This window comes from Felis catus, chromosome E3 (genome assembly GCF_018350175.1).
Source record: "Felis catus isolate Fca126 chromosome E3, F.catus_Fca126_mat1.0, whole genome shotgun sequence".
In the NCBI taxonomy this organism is placed as follows: Eukaryota; Metazoa; Chordata; class Mammalia; order Carnivora; family Felidae; genus Felis; species Felis catus.
The window spans coordinates 4,623,206-4,636,592 of record NC_058383.1 but is presented as its reverse complement, the minus strand read 5'-3'; the positions used below and the strand labels follow the sequence as shown (position 1 = coordinate 4,636,592).

General features: G+C 46.4%; 1 long non-coding RNA gene across 1 annotated transcript; it reads left to right on the top strand.

Moving 5' to 3' along the window:
- Positions 1 to 1,058, top strand: LOC111558212. Its single transcript, XR_002738792.2, has 2 exons — positions 1 to 201; positions 679 to 1,058. It is a non-coding gene; the product is annotated as an uncharacterized LOC111558212 (long non-coding RNA).
- The last annotated feature ends 12,329 nt before the right edge of the window (positions 1,059 to 13,387 follow it).

Genomic DNA, 13,387 nt, shown 5'->3' with positions numbered 1-13,387 from the left:
TGGGAGGCGGTGCCTGGACAAAGGGCAGGGGCTCGGACCACCCAGCCCTCACTGCCTCGCCAGTCCTACCTGCCAAGCCATGTGGCTCTCGCTGGTTGCTGCTGCTGCTGCTCCCTGTCGTCCCCGTCCCCAGTGCCACTGCCGCTCCCATCCCGGATGCCAATGCCAAAAGCCAGGACAGCCTGGAGAGCATGCTCCAAGGTTGCAACCGCCTCTTGTTGGAGTTTGTGGGGAGAGTGGAGGAGGAAAGGGAAGAGGGTGGGGGCAGACATCAAGAGAAGTCGGAGGGACACAGAGAAAGGGAAAGACAGATAAAATGTGGGTGCCTGAAGGACAGACAGGGAGTTAAACGACAGATGATGGGCAGGAATAGGGAGGAAGTGGGACAGCATAGAGACAGGGGCCGAGATAAAAACGGGGGACAAAAAGGGGGTGGGCTTGGGCTGTTCTGCCCTCAGGGTCCAAGGGTGGACAGGGAAGGGAGGGAGGAACAAGGGACCCAGCCTGGAGGGCCCTTGCTGTGGGACAGGGACAGCTGCCCTTCTACCCCATGTTCTAAGTGCCTCCCCAGGAACTGCCACCGCACAGAGGAGCAGGGTCCCTGGCCGGGGAGCAACACCCTTTCCAGCCAGCACCAGAAAGCCCCTTCCTGGAGCCCAACCTGTTCTCCTTCACCAGGTGCTCAAGCTGGAGGAGACAGAGGGCCGAGGGTGTTCCCAAATCGAGTTCCTCACTCTGACTGTCCTCCTGGGTTATGAGGTGGCCACCGTGGTGCTGCAGCCCCAAAACCCAGGCGGCTGGCCTGCGGCTCTGTGAGAAGCCTCCACGGCTCCGGGCCATCCGCAGCCAGCTTCTTAAAGGAGGCCTGCCTGGAAAGGAGACCTGGGGCCTCCCTCACTTCAAACAGCCCACCCCCAAGACCCACTTTTTGTCCTTTCCCAGGCTCATCAGCAGCTGTTCGGGCCGGGGGTGGGCACCAGAGCACTTCAGGGGACAGACGTACCCTTACCAGACCCATTCCCAGCTCCATTTAGAAATAAAGTTCTGTCTTACAGCCAGCTGTGCTGTTTTCCGTTCAGGGCTGGTCCCCAATGCCTGGCCAGATAAAAATTATTTCTTGTACCTAATTTATGAGCTCCTGCAGCAGCAACGTGTTGCATGATGAGTACCACAGAGCGTGCTCGCATTTAGTTCTCAAAAACATTTTGTTGTCAAGAATAGACGTACATGATTGAGTCCACTGGGTGCTGTCCGGAGGGACCCCCTCCCTGAGGCTCCAGCCCCAAGCTCCCATTTCAATATTGCCCAAAGTGGCAGTCACATTGGACAGTTTAAAAAACACCAGAGTCCTATTTCATAAAGTTGAAATTGAAGATAACACACACAGAGAAGGGTCAGTGAAAAGAAATGAGTCATTCCTAGTGGGGAACTCCTACTTCTGTTCAGAGGTGAAGAAGCACTATTTGTTGATTTAAGTTTTGAGTTTAAATTTTTTTATAATGTCTATTCATTTTTGAGAGGCAGAGATGAAGTGCAAGCAGGGGAGGGGCAGAGACAGAGAGAGAGAGAGAGAGAGAGAGAGAGAGAGAGAGAGAGAGGCAGAATCTGAAGCAGGCTCCAGGCTCTGAGCGGTCAGCACAGAGCCCGATGTGGGGCTTGAACCCACGAACCATGAGATCATGACATGAGCTGAAGTCAGATGATAACTGAGTGGGCCACCCAGGTGCCCCTAAGTTTTGAGTTTAAAGTGATGACACATTCCTCTTTGGTTCTGTGTTATGGTGCCCGTGGGTGTGTCTGGGTCCTATGGCAGCATGAGCATGGCCAGCTATGCTTCAGCCTATGGAGAGTCCCAGCCATTGTCTGGATAGGTCCTTGCTTGATCCAAGCCAGAGGAGCTGGCCCACAATGACATCTGTTTTTAGCATACTGCAGAGCCAGGTGGATGTGGGGGCATCGAGAAAAGGGGCAGGGGTCTGAGCTGGAGGCCAGAGCGGTCAGGACTGTACTGACAGAGCAAGCTTGGCATAAGGTTGGATGGTGGGCCAGGTGGTAATTATAAACTGGGCTCTCAAGCAGTGCTGGGTCCTGCTGGTAGAGGAGCAAGTGAGCATCCAAGTGAGCATACCTGATGGAGATACCAGCCAGCAAGAGATGGCACCCTAATGGTGCAGAGGGAGCCTGCAGGATGGTTGGCATGGCCTTGTTTTCAGGCCACAGCATAACTCAGGTTGCTCTTCAGGCTGTCTCTGGGACCCCAGATGGAACCATCCAATCAAATGGCAGCCGCTTCTGCCCACAAATGCCTATCCAGTATCAGCAGGACCTGGTACTGGGTCCCCCTATATCCTTGGGGCATATGCCTCATATCTCCAAACAGACGGGGGTGGGGGTCCAGCTGCTGATTGAATCGCTGTGCTAGGGTTTTGCTCATGCTGTTCCATTGCCTGGAAGTCCATCTTTGTTCTCCCCACCTCAGCCATTAGGATGGAAAAGAGTGAGACATCATTACAGAGCCCATAGATATGAACACTCTGCGCCAGTGAGTTTGAAAATCTGGATAAAATGGACAACTTTTTAGAAAACACAACTTACTGAAACTGACACAAGAAATAGAATCTATGGTTTAAAATCTTCCCATCAAAAAATCTATAGGCTCAGCTCACCTCATTAGCAAATCCTTCTAAACACTTTAGAAAAATATTAATGACAATCTTACATAAACTCCTCCAGAGAATAGAAAATGTGTTAGGAAACCAGAATAGCCTGGTTGCAAAACCTGAAAAGTAAAAAAAAAAATTAATGTTTGTTTATTTATTTGTGAGAGAGAGAGCATGAGCAGGGGAGGGGCAGAGAGAGAAGGGCACAGAGGATCCGAAACAGGCTCTGTGCAGACAGCAGCAAGCCTGATGCAGGGCTCTAAGTCACCAACCGGGAGATCATGACTTGAGCCAAAGTCAGATGCTTAACCAACTGAGCCACCCAGGTGCTCCTGAAAAGTAAATTTTGAGAAAGGAACAATTTCAGTTCAATATCTCTCAAAAACACAGGTAAAAAGATCCTAAGGTATTAGCAGAATGAATCACCCTCCTAAGACAGAAGTGTGGGAATGGTGACTTAATTAGGTAGAAAAGCTCTGCCATAAGTTGCTGGCCAAGAGTTGTCCGTGTCTGTGTCTGTGTCTGTGCCTGTGTGTGCACACACGTGCTCTCAAGAGAGAGGAGAAGCAGGTTTGGGGTTTGGTCAGAAGTGGAGAAATGGCTTTCTGTGAGGGGAGGAGGTACCCAGGCCCTCCCGTGGTATCAGGGTCTCTGGGCTGGCTGTTGCCCATGGCCTGGGTTCATCACTCCTTAGAGTCCTGGGCTCTGAGCACTTCCATTCTTTTTGTTTGTTTGTTTGTTTGTTTGTTTGTTTGTTTAATTTACATCCACGTTAGCATATAATGCAACAATTATTTCAGGAGTAGATTCCTTAATGCCCCTTACCCATTTAGCCCATCCCCCCTCCCACCTCTCCAGCAACCCTCTGTTTGTTCTCCTATTCAAGAGTCCATTACGTTTTGTCTCCCTCCCTGTTTTCATGTTATTTTTGCCTCCCTTCCCTATGTTCATCTGTTGGTATGTTAAAGTCCTCCTATGAGTGAAGTCATATGATGTCTTTCTCTAATTTCACTTAAAATAATACCCTCTAGTTCCATCCACGTAGTTGCAGATGGCAAAATTTCATTCTTTTTGGAGTAGTACTAATGGAGTAATACTCCAGTGTGTGTGTGTGTGTGTGTGTGTGTGTGTGTGTGTGTGTGTGTGTGTGGTATACCACATCTTCTTTATCCATTCATCCATCGGTGGACATTTAGGCTCTTTCCATGCTTTGGCTATTGTCCATAGTGCTTCTGTAAACATTGGGGTGCATGTGCCCCTTCAAAACAGCATACCTGTAATCCCTTGGATAAATACCTGGTAGTGTAATTGCTGGGTTGTAGGGTAGTTCTATTTTTAATTTTTTGAGGAACCTCCATACTGTTTTCCAGAGTGGCTGTACCAGTTTGCATTCCCACCAACAGTGCAAAAGAGATCCTCTTTCTCTGCATCCTCATTAACATCTGTTGTTGCCTGAGTTGTTAATGTGAGCCATTCTGACAGGTGTAAGATGGTATCTCATTGTGGTTTTGACTTGTATTTCCCTGATGATGAATGATGTTGAGCATTTTTTCATGTGTCGGTTGGCCATCTGGATGTCTTCTTTGGAGAAGTGTCTATTCTTGTCTTTTGCCCATTTCTTCACTGGATTGTTTTTTGGGTGTTGAGTTTGATAAGTTCTTTATAGATTTTGGATACTAACCCTTCATCGGATGTGTTGCTTGCAAATATCTTCTCCCATTCCGTCGGTTGCCTTTTAGTTTTGCTGATTGTTTCCTTTGCTGTGCAGAAGCTTTTTATTTTGATGAGGTCCTAATAGTTTATTTTTGCTTTTGTTTCCCTTGCCTCCGGAGACGTGTTGAGTAAGAAGTTGCTGCAGCCAAGGTCAAAGAGGTTTTTGCCTGCTTTCTCCTCGAGGATTCTGATGGCTTCCTGTCTTACATTGAGGTCTTTTATCCATTTTGAGTTTATTTTTGTGTCTGCTGTAAGAAAGTGTTCCAGGCTCATTCTTCTGCATGTCGCTGTCCGGTTTTCCCAGGACCACTTGCTGAAGAGACTTTCTTCCATTGGATATTCTTTCCTGCTTTGTCAAAGATTAGTTAGCCATACATTTGTGGGTCCATTTCTGGGTTCTCTATTCTGTTCCATTGATCTGAGTGTCTTTTTGTGTGTGTGCCAGTACCATACTGTCTTAATGGTTACAGCTTTGTAATACAGCTTGAAGTCTGGGATTGTGATGCCTCCTGTTTTGGTTTTCTTTTTCAAGATTGCTTTGGCTATTCAGGGTCTTTCTGGTTCCATACAAATTTCAGGATTGTTTGTTCTAGCTCTGTGAAGAATGCTGGTGTTATTTTGATAAGGATTGTATTGAATATTTAGATTGCTTTGGGTAGTATTGACATTTTAACAATATTTCTTCTTCATATCCAGGAGCATGGAATATTTTTCCTTTTTTGTGTGTCTTCTTCAATTTCTTTCATTAGCTCTCTATAGTTTTCAGTTTTGAATGCTTCCATTCTGACCTGGGATAGGAGTGGGCTCCAGGCTCAGGTTCCCTGTGACCCAAAAATGGAAGCTTGGGGGCCAGAATGCAGGGGTTCTGGGAACAGCTAGCACATTCTGTGCGGCAGCAGGCTACCTGCTGCAACAACCAGTTCTTCTGTTGGCAACTCCCATTCACATCCAGACCCATGTCTGCAAATTCGACGGGTAGTGAAGGGTGAGGGGTCCCTGAAGCCACACGGGGAGAGCTCTCAAAGGGCTCTTCCTCTTCAGGATCTGCCCCCAGGATCCTTGGGTCTGGGAAAAGCAGGAGCTGAGATGGGAGTCTTGGGGAAAGGAGGGGACCCCCTTCTCATTGACACCATGGGCCAGCCCCAAGACAGAGATGGAGACAGAGTTTCAGACACAGGACTATGTCAGGGAGACCCCTGTGATACCCCCAGATCAGTCTGCCCTGTAGAGAATTTCAGAGCCTCTAGGGGGAATATAGACTGAGCTAGGGACTGAGGGGGAGTGGCTGGTGCCTCCCACTGTACCCAAATAGGGCTCTGGGAAGCATGGGGAGGAATTGGGAGCCCAAGGAGGCCCCTCCAGCTGGAGAATATTCACAGCTCAGGAGTAAAGCAGACTGACCTTGTTCCCCCTCCCCGCCAGAGCATGGAGCTACTCTAGAGAATCAGGGTAAGGTCCAGCGTGGGGGCGGTGTGTGAAATCCCAGAACCAGAGATACCCGACAGGCACAGATACCCAGCTTCTGTCCTCACCCAGGAGAGTCTGCTGAGATGTGACTGTGCCCCCTCAAAATCTGGAGCCCCATTTCCCCAGCTGTAAATGAAAACAGAAGGGGCACCTCCCACGAGAGGGGGCGTTCCCATCCTCTTAGGCTGCCCCTTTTCTTCTGGGGTGTGGAGTTCGGGCCTGTGAAAAAGGAGGCATGGTCTAACCAACTTTTGTCATCGATAGTTTGGCCTCTGTTGATCACAGGACCAACATGATCAACTGGCTTAAGGTGTTTACATCTCGCCTATGGTCTGGCTCTCGAAGGTGCACAAGAATCATGCTGCCAACTCTCTATCCACATGCCCCGACACCTGCATTTCCCTTCTTGCAGTCAGAAAGCTCTCCTGCCATCTCCCCACCACGCTGGGAAGGAAGGCTTGGCCCCCGTTCTCGCTCCCTCTCTGCCTGTTCCTGCGCATGTTGAGGCTTTGTATGGCCAGCCCTGCATGGCGCAACGTGCCTCTGTTCTGCCTCTGTTCACCCTCTTCCTCTCAGCAAATGGCCTTCTGCCCTCAGGCGGTGGAGGCTGGTGGCCCCTCTCCAACCTGCTGGGGTCTCTGGCCCAAGAAGTTCCAGCAGAAAAACAGGTTTTTCTGAAATTCCAATTTATAAGGACAAGTACCACTTCTCCCTTCCAGAAAAGCTACACTCCCACCAACTGTGTGTGAGAAAAAGCCTATTTCCTCTCAGCTTTGTCAGCCCTGGATTCAGAAACTTTTTGGCCAGTATTTTTGCAAAAGCAAAATTCCGCATGTGCATCTCCCCCCCCCCCCCCTTATTACTGAATCAGGAGTAAATCTGAGGAGACGAGCACTTCCATTATGGAAGAATAAGGACATCTGAACATCTTCTGTTCCATCAAAGCATTTACAAAAAAAAAAAAAATTGTCACAAGAAACTTTCCCAGAACTTTGGAAAGTGACCAAAGGCTTGCAGCAATTTGGGGAGAGTTCATTCCAGAAAAATGGCTGAATCCTCGAAAACCAACAGCCTCAGAAACACAGCAGTGAGAAACAGCAGCAGCCTAGCTATCAGCCATTGGAGGGACCGAGTGGGCTTGAAGCTCCCCAGAAGCCCCATCTACAGGAATGGTCTTTATTTTTGCTGATTAAGAGCTCACTGTGGGAGTAAAGCCCAATCCCCAGGACATTTGTCAAAACCAGTTAGTGGCATTTCAGTCACATCATAGCTGTCTGGGGAGATGATATCAGCTGAGGCAAACAAGAGGCTGGTCGAGAACTTAAAAGGAACATTTTGAGAATGAGAAGCTGTGACTCACTGCCCCTTAAAGAGGAGGCTGTGTTGGGGCGCCTGGGTGGCGCAGTCGGTTAAGCGTCCGACTTCAGCCAGGTCACGATCTCGCGGTCCGTGAGTTTGAGCCCCGCGTCAGGCTCTGGGCTGATGGCTCGGAGCCTGGAGCCTGTTTCCGATTCTGTGTCTCCCTCTCTCTCTGCCCCTCCCCCATTCATGCTCTGTCTGTGTCCCAAAAAAAAAAAAAAGAGGAGGCTGTGCACACGCCCAGGAAATACCATGGACAGCGTTTCTCTCTCCCATGTGCTTGGTCTGGAGACTGAGCAAACAGGAAGTAAGGGCTAGGGCAGAGTTCTTGATTGCCAGGGCAGTGAGGGGGCCCCAACACATGAGGGGCCACTTGGCAAAGACTTACTGTTTTAAGGGACTGCCCAGCCATTAGCAGAAAACTGGGATAACTGAGCAGAGGCTTCTCACAACAAAGAATACAGACTTAACAGAATTAGGAAAAGAAAATCACCAAATAAACAGAACAACTGAGCTAAACCTCTGAGGAGGGGGAAGGGGATATTATTGCCACATTATGTTATTTAAAATTTCCAGTTTTGGGGCGCCTGGGTGGCGCAGTCGGTTAAGCGTCCGACTTCAGCCAGGTCACGATCTCACGGTCTGTGAGTTCAAGCCCCGCATCAGGCTCTGGGCTGATGGCTCGGAGCCTGGAGCCTGCTTCCGATTCTGTGTCTCCCTCTCTCTCTGCCCCTCCCCCATTCATGCTCTGTCTCTCTCTGTCCCAAAAATAAATAAAAAACGTTGAAAAAAAAATTTAAAAAAAAAAAATAAATAAATAAAATAAAATTTCCAGTTTTAGGAGCGCCTGTGTGGCTCAGGCAGTTAAGTGTCTGTCTTCGGCTCCCATCATGATCTCACAGTTTGTGGGTTTGAGCCCTGTGTTGGGCTCTGTGCTGACAGCTCAGAGCCTGAAGCCTGTTTTGGATTCTGTGTCTTTCTCTCTCTCTCTCTGCACCACCATCTCAAAAATAAATAAACATTTACAAAATTAAAAAATATTTCCAGTTTTACATAAAAAGAGAGAGAGATGCAAAGAAACAGAAAAGTGTGGCCTATCCATCCCACACTGACACCGCAGAGCCTGACGTGGGGCTCAGTCCCCACAAGCCATGAGATCATGATCTGAGTTGAAATCAAGAGTTGGACACTTAACTGACTCAGCCACCCAGTTTCCCTGAGGTTTATCAATCTTAACTGCTCTTAGCAAAAAAATACAATCTTGGTTTTATTCATTTTCTCTATTGTTTTAGTTTTCCCATTTTGGTGATTTCTGCTCTGATCTTTATTTTTTCCTTTCTTGTGCTTACTTTGTTTTTAATCTATCATTCCTTTTCTAATTTCTTAAGGTGGAAACTGAGTGTGATTGGGGGTCTTTTTCTAATGAAGAACTTAGCACTCTAATGTTCTGTTTAAACCAACAGTTGGCAAACTTCGGCCCATTTGACAAATCCAGCCCACCACATGGTTTTGTACCGCCCCGACATAAGAATGGCTTTACGTTTTTAAATGGTTGAAAAAAACCAAAAGAAAAATATTTTGTGGCGCGTGAAAATTATGCCAAGTTCAAATTTCAGCGTCCATAAATCGTTACTGGAACGTGACCACGACCACTCACCCCCATGTGACTGCATTGGCAGAGTCAGGCAGGTTCAACGAAAATCAGCTGCAACAGAAACCATGTACATCCACACATATATAAAAGAAGAAAAGTGAACTTCAAACACTGTACTTTTAAGATCCAGTGGAGTAGAGATTGTTTTGCTACTGATTTAGGTGGCCAAGCATTGTGTTTGCCATAGCAAACCATAGCTCTGCTAGAGAGTACAATAAACATTGACTTCACCAGGCTAGACACAGTTCATAGAAGGGCAACAGCCAGAAACATGAGAAAGCTTAAAAGGGATGATCTCATCGCATCAGAATGTCTTCACAAAAATAAAAATAAAACTGAGGCTGCAACTAAACTAAGTTTCTAGTCAAGCAAGGAGAGCCACCCACCTAATGGCAGGTTGATTAAATCATGACGGAGACAGCTGGAAAAAAAGAAACGTGTACAGAGAAGACAAACATAGTCTGAGACGTTTAGCCTTTTGGTGAGAAGGGTCAAGGACATGGAGAGCAACATCAACAGTCAATTTCAAAACAAGGCAAGTGACTTTGAGTGGTTTTCCTCACCTCTCAGAGAGTTGACAGCTCTTACGAGTACCATTCAGGTTGTGCATTCATTTGAAAAGCCAATGCCGAGTTTGAAGCGATTGAAGAATTAGCCCCCACAGATATGAAGGAACAACTAGGGGTGAGAATATTTTCAAAGACCAAGTTCAGGAGAGCAAATGAAGCTCACAGTTGATGCTCCTGATTCATAACACATGATAGGTTGAAATGGCTTTCAAAAAGCACCTGCTGGTAAATAAGGCAGTTAATAACCATAGACTCTACCGTAGATTTTCAAAAGCTTTGTACACTTGTCAAACGAAGTCTGTTTCTGCTCTACAGATATTTTTGCCAATGTCGATAGCCATGCATTGTAGAAGATTCACTTCTTGATGAATTCTCTCAGCTTTTGTACAGCCAGAAATTTTTAAGAGCCTACTTTATTGAAAGATATTTTCACTGGGTACAGACTTTTTTCTTTTTTTCCTTTTAGTCCTTTAAAGATGGGGACTTCAGGCTTACTGATAAGTCAGTGATCACTCCTACATTTATTCTTCTGTACAGAATGTTTTTCCTTAATTTATATTTTTCTATATTTTCTGTCACCGATTTTAAGCTCTCTCATTGTTTGCTTCATGTTCCTCGGGCTCAGAATATGTGGAGATTCTTGGATGTGTGGATTTGGTTTTCATTAAATTTGGGAGTTTCCCTAAATATTTTTCTTCCCTCTCCTCTCCTTCAGATTCCAAGTACACGCTTGTTACGTGGCTTCACTCTGTCCCACATCTTGCTGATTCATTTTTATTTAGTCGTTTCCCCCCACCTCCTCTCTGTATTTAACTTTGGACAGTTCCCACTGCAATGTCTTCAAGTTCACTGATCTCTCCTGCATTGTCTCACACTGTTAACCCCACCCAGTGCAGTTTTCATTTGGACATGTCTGTTTTCTCCTTCAGAAGTTTGGCTGTTGCCCTTTTTTATATACTCTGTGTGTCTCCATGGCATGACTGATCTTTCTTCTAGCTTCTGGAATATACGGAATACAGTTGTAATAACCCTCCCAGTGTCCTTGTCTGCTAAATCTGTCATCTGTATCAGTCATTACAGGTCATATTTTCCTGCTTCTGTGTATTCCAGGTTGTTGGTTTTTTTAAATTACAGATCAGACGTTACAGAAAGATAGTTTGTCACTTATTCTCCATAGCTAATCTCAGGGTTTCCTGGTGAATCTTTGAACAACTGAAATCGTTTTTCCCAATACCACTCATCAGCCTGTGTAAGGACAGATTGTTCTGACCTCCTTGCTAGTTCATAGCTAATCAGTGTGCCCCCCAAAAATGTTCAAACAAGGTTCACTGTTCCCAGACTCTCTGCAGTGTTTGCTTTTTCCTTTTCCTCTTTTTAAAATTAAATCCTCATTCTCCCCCCTCCTTTTTTTTTTTTTTTACTTGTTTAGGACTCAGTGCATGGTTTGATCTTCACTGTATACAAGTAACAGCACGCTGATGGTTAATTATATGTCTGCACGTTTTTCGTTGACACCAGACACAAAAGAATATGTGCTTTCGGGTTGAAAAAGAAGCAAAACTAATATAAGGTGCTAAAAAATATATTATTTTCCCTTAGGGAAGAAAGAGGACAGTAGTGGGGTAGGGGTAGGGAGGATTTCTGGAATTCTGGCAATATTCTATTTTTTCACTCTGTGAAAATTCAATTGTACCATTATTCTGTGTGGTTTTCTGTAAGTCTATCATATGTCTATTATAGTGCTTGTTTTTTAAGTTTACTCATTTGTTTTGAGAGAGGGAGAGCGTGAGCAGGGGAGAGGCAGAGACAGAGGGAGAGACAGAGAGAATTGCAAGCAGGCTCCAAACTGGCATCAGGGAGCCGAACGCATGGCTTGATCCCACGAATCGAGAGACCATTACCTGAGCCAACCAAGAGTCAGATGCTCAACCGACTGAGCCACCCAGGTGCCCCATATAATGTTTGTTTATTTTTTTAATGATGACCAACATCTGGTAAAAATAACATTGGATTCCTCCCCGACATCTTACAGGGTAAATTGTGTATCGATTAAGCACTTAATTGTTAAAAAAAAAAAAAAAAGAAACCACCAATATTTGAGAAATAATTTCTCTTCTAAGTGTTTCAAGCATGATGTGCAACCTAGAAGCTAAAAAAGAAAATACTGATAAACCTGACTACACTGAAATAAAACAGTTCTCTACGGCAGAACCCATCACAAACAATATCAGAAGACACAGCAAACCAGGAAAATGATTTACATTTCCTCCTACAGTCAAAGTTGATTTCTTTTTTTTTTTAATTTTTTTTGACGTTTATTTATTTTTGAGACAGAGAGAGACACAGCATGAACAGGGGAGGGGCAGAGAGAGATGGAGACACAGAATCGGAAGCAGGCTCTAGGCTCTGAGCATCGCGGGGCTCGAAGTCACGGACCGCGAGATCGTGACATGAGCTGAAGTCGGACGCTTAACCGACTGAGCCACGCAGGCGCCCCTCAAAGTTGATTTCTTATTGACTGTAAGCCAGTAAGAACCTTAGGTTCTTATTAGCCAATAAGAACCTAAGAGCCACGAGCAAATAGGAAAAACATGGGAAATATGAATATGAGTGCCAAAAATAGTGCAAATAGGAAAAAAATGGGAAAGAATATGAATGAAGAGTGCCAACAATTCAAACGTCATTTACAAATGGGAAAAGAGGGTCAGCTTCACTCATGGAGAACAAATTAAAATGATAGGGAGACCACGCATTTCTGCATGATCCGTGACGAACGATCTGACAGCAGCCTGTCGTGCAGATGTGGAGGGGCGGGTGCTTGTGCGTATTCCAGGCAGAGGCGCTTAGCGCCGTCCTAACGATGGAGAGACCATGTCAGTAACCAGCGCGACAGCCAAGACGGTTTAAGATGCGCAAACCCACCGATCTAATTACTTGCACACAAGCCACATACCACGTGGACCAGGATGTTTATCTCAGTTTTGGTTGTACCGGCCAACAACGAGCAACCACCCGAGTACCCGTCAGCAGGGTCTTGTTAAACGAATGACGGCATCTACGCGGTGGCGCGGTGGGGAGCGAGGGCGCTGTTCATCGTTCGGAAGTGGCGCAGGATGGTCAGAGATCGCACAGCAGAGTAGCCGGAAACGCTGGCCACGTCCGCGTGCTGCCTCCCCGTCCCGGAGATGTGGCCGCGGGCACGTCCCTCCACCTCTCTAGGCCTTAGTGGGTGACGGTGGCACCCGCACCATAGGGTTTTGTGAGGACTGAACGGATCAGTATTTCTGTGTCACCGTAGAACAGTGTCTGGTAGACAGTAAGCACGACATAAGTGTTTGTTAAATACACTAAAAATACACTGATAGTGAATGATTTCAAGATCTGCCCACCGAGAGAGGGCATATGCACAACAGTTTGGGACACTGCTAACATTTTGTCACTTCAAAGCCGCAAATAGCGCACACACGTGCATGCTGGCCCATGTCCCTAGACTCTCTCTGTAAGGGGAAACAGGGACTGGGTAACAGCTGTTGCCTCTGGATGAGTTTAGAGGCAGGGTTCTTGGGACAGGCTCTTCTTTTACACCCTTTGAAATCTGAAACAAGTATTTCAGATTGAAAAAAATAATAAAAGGGGCACCTGGTGGCTCAGTTGGTGAAGCGTCCAACTTCAGCTCAGGTCACGATGTCACGGTCTATGAGTTCGAGCCCCGTGTCAGGCTCTGTGCTGACAGCTCAGAGCCTGGAGCCCGCTTCGGATTCTGTCTGTCCCTCTCTCTCTGCCCCTCCTCTGCTTGTGCTTGGTCTCTCAAGGGTGAATAAACATTAAAAAAAAATATTGAAAAAAAAATTAGGGGCACCTAGATGGCTCAGTTGCTTCAGTGTCCAACCCTTGACTTCGACTCAGGTCATCATCGTACAGTTTGTGACATCAAGCCCCCCATTGGGCTCTGTGCTGACAGCACA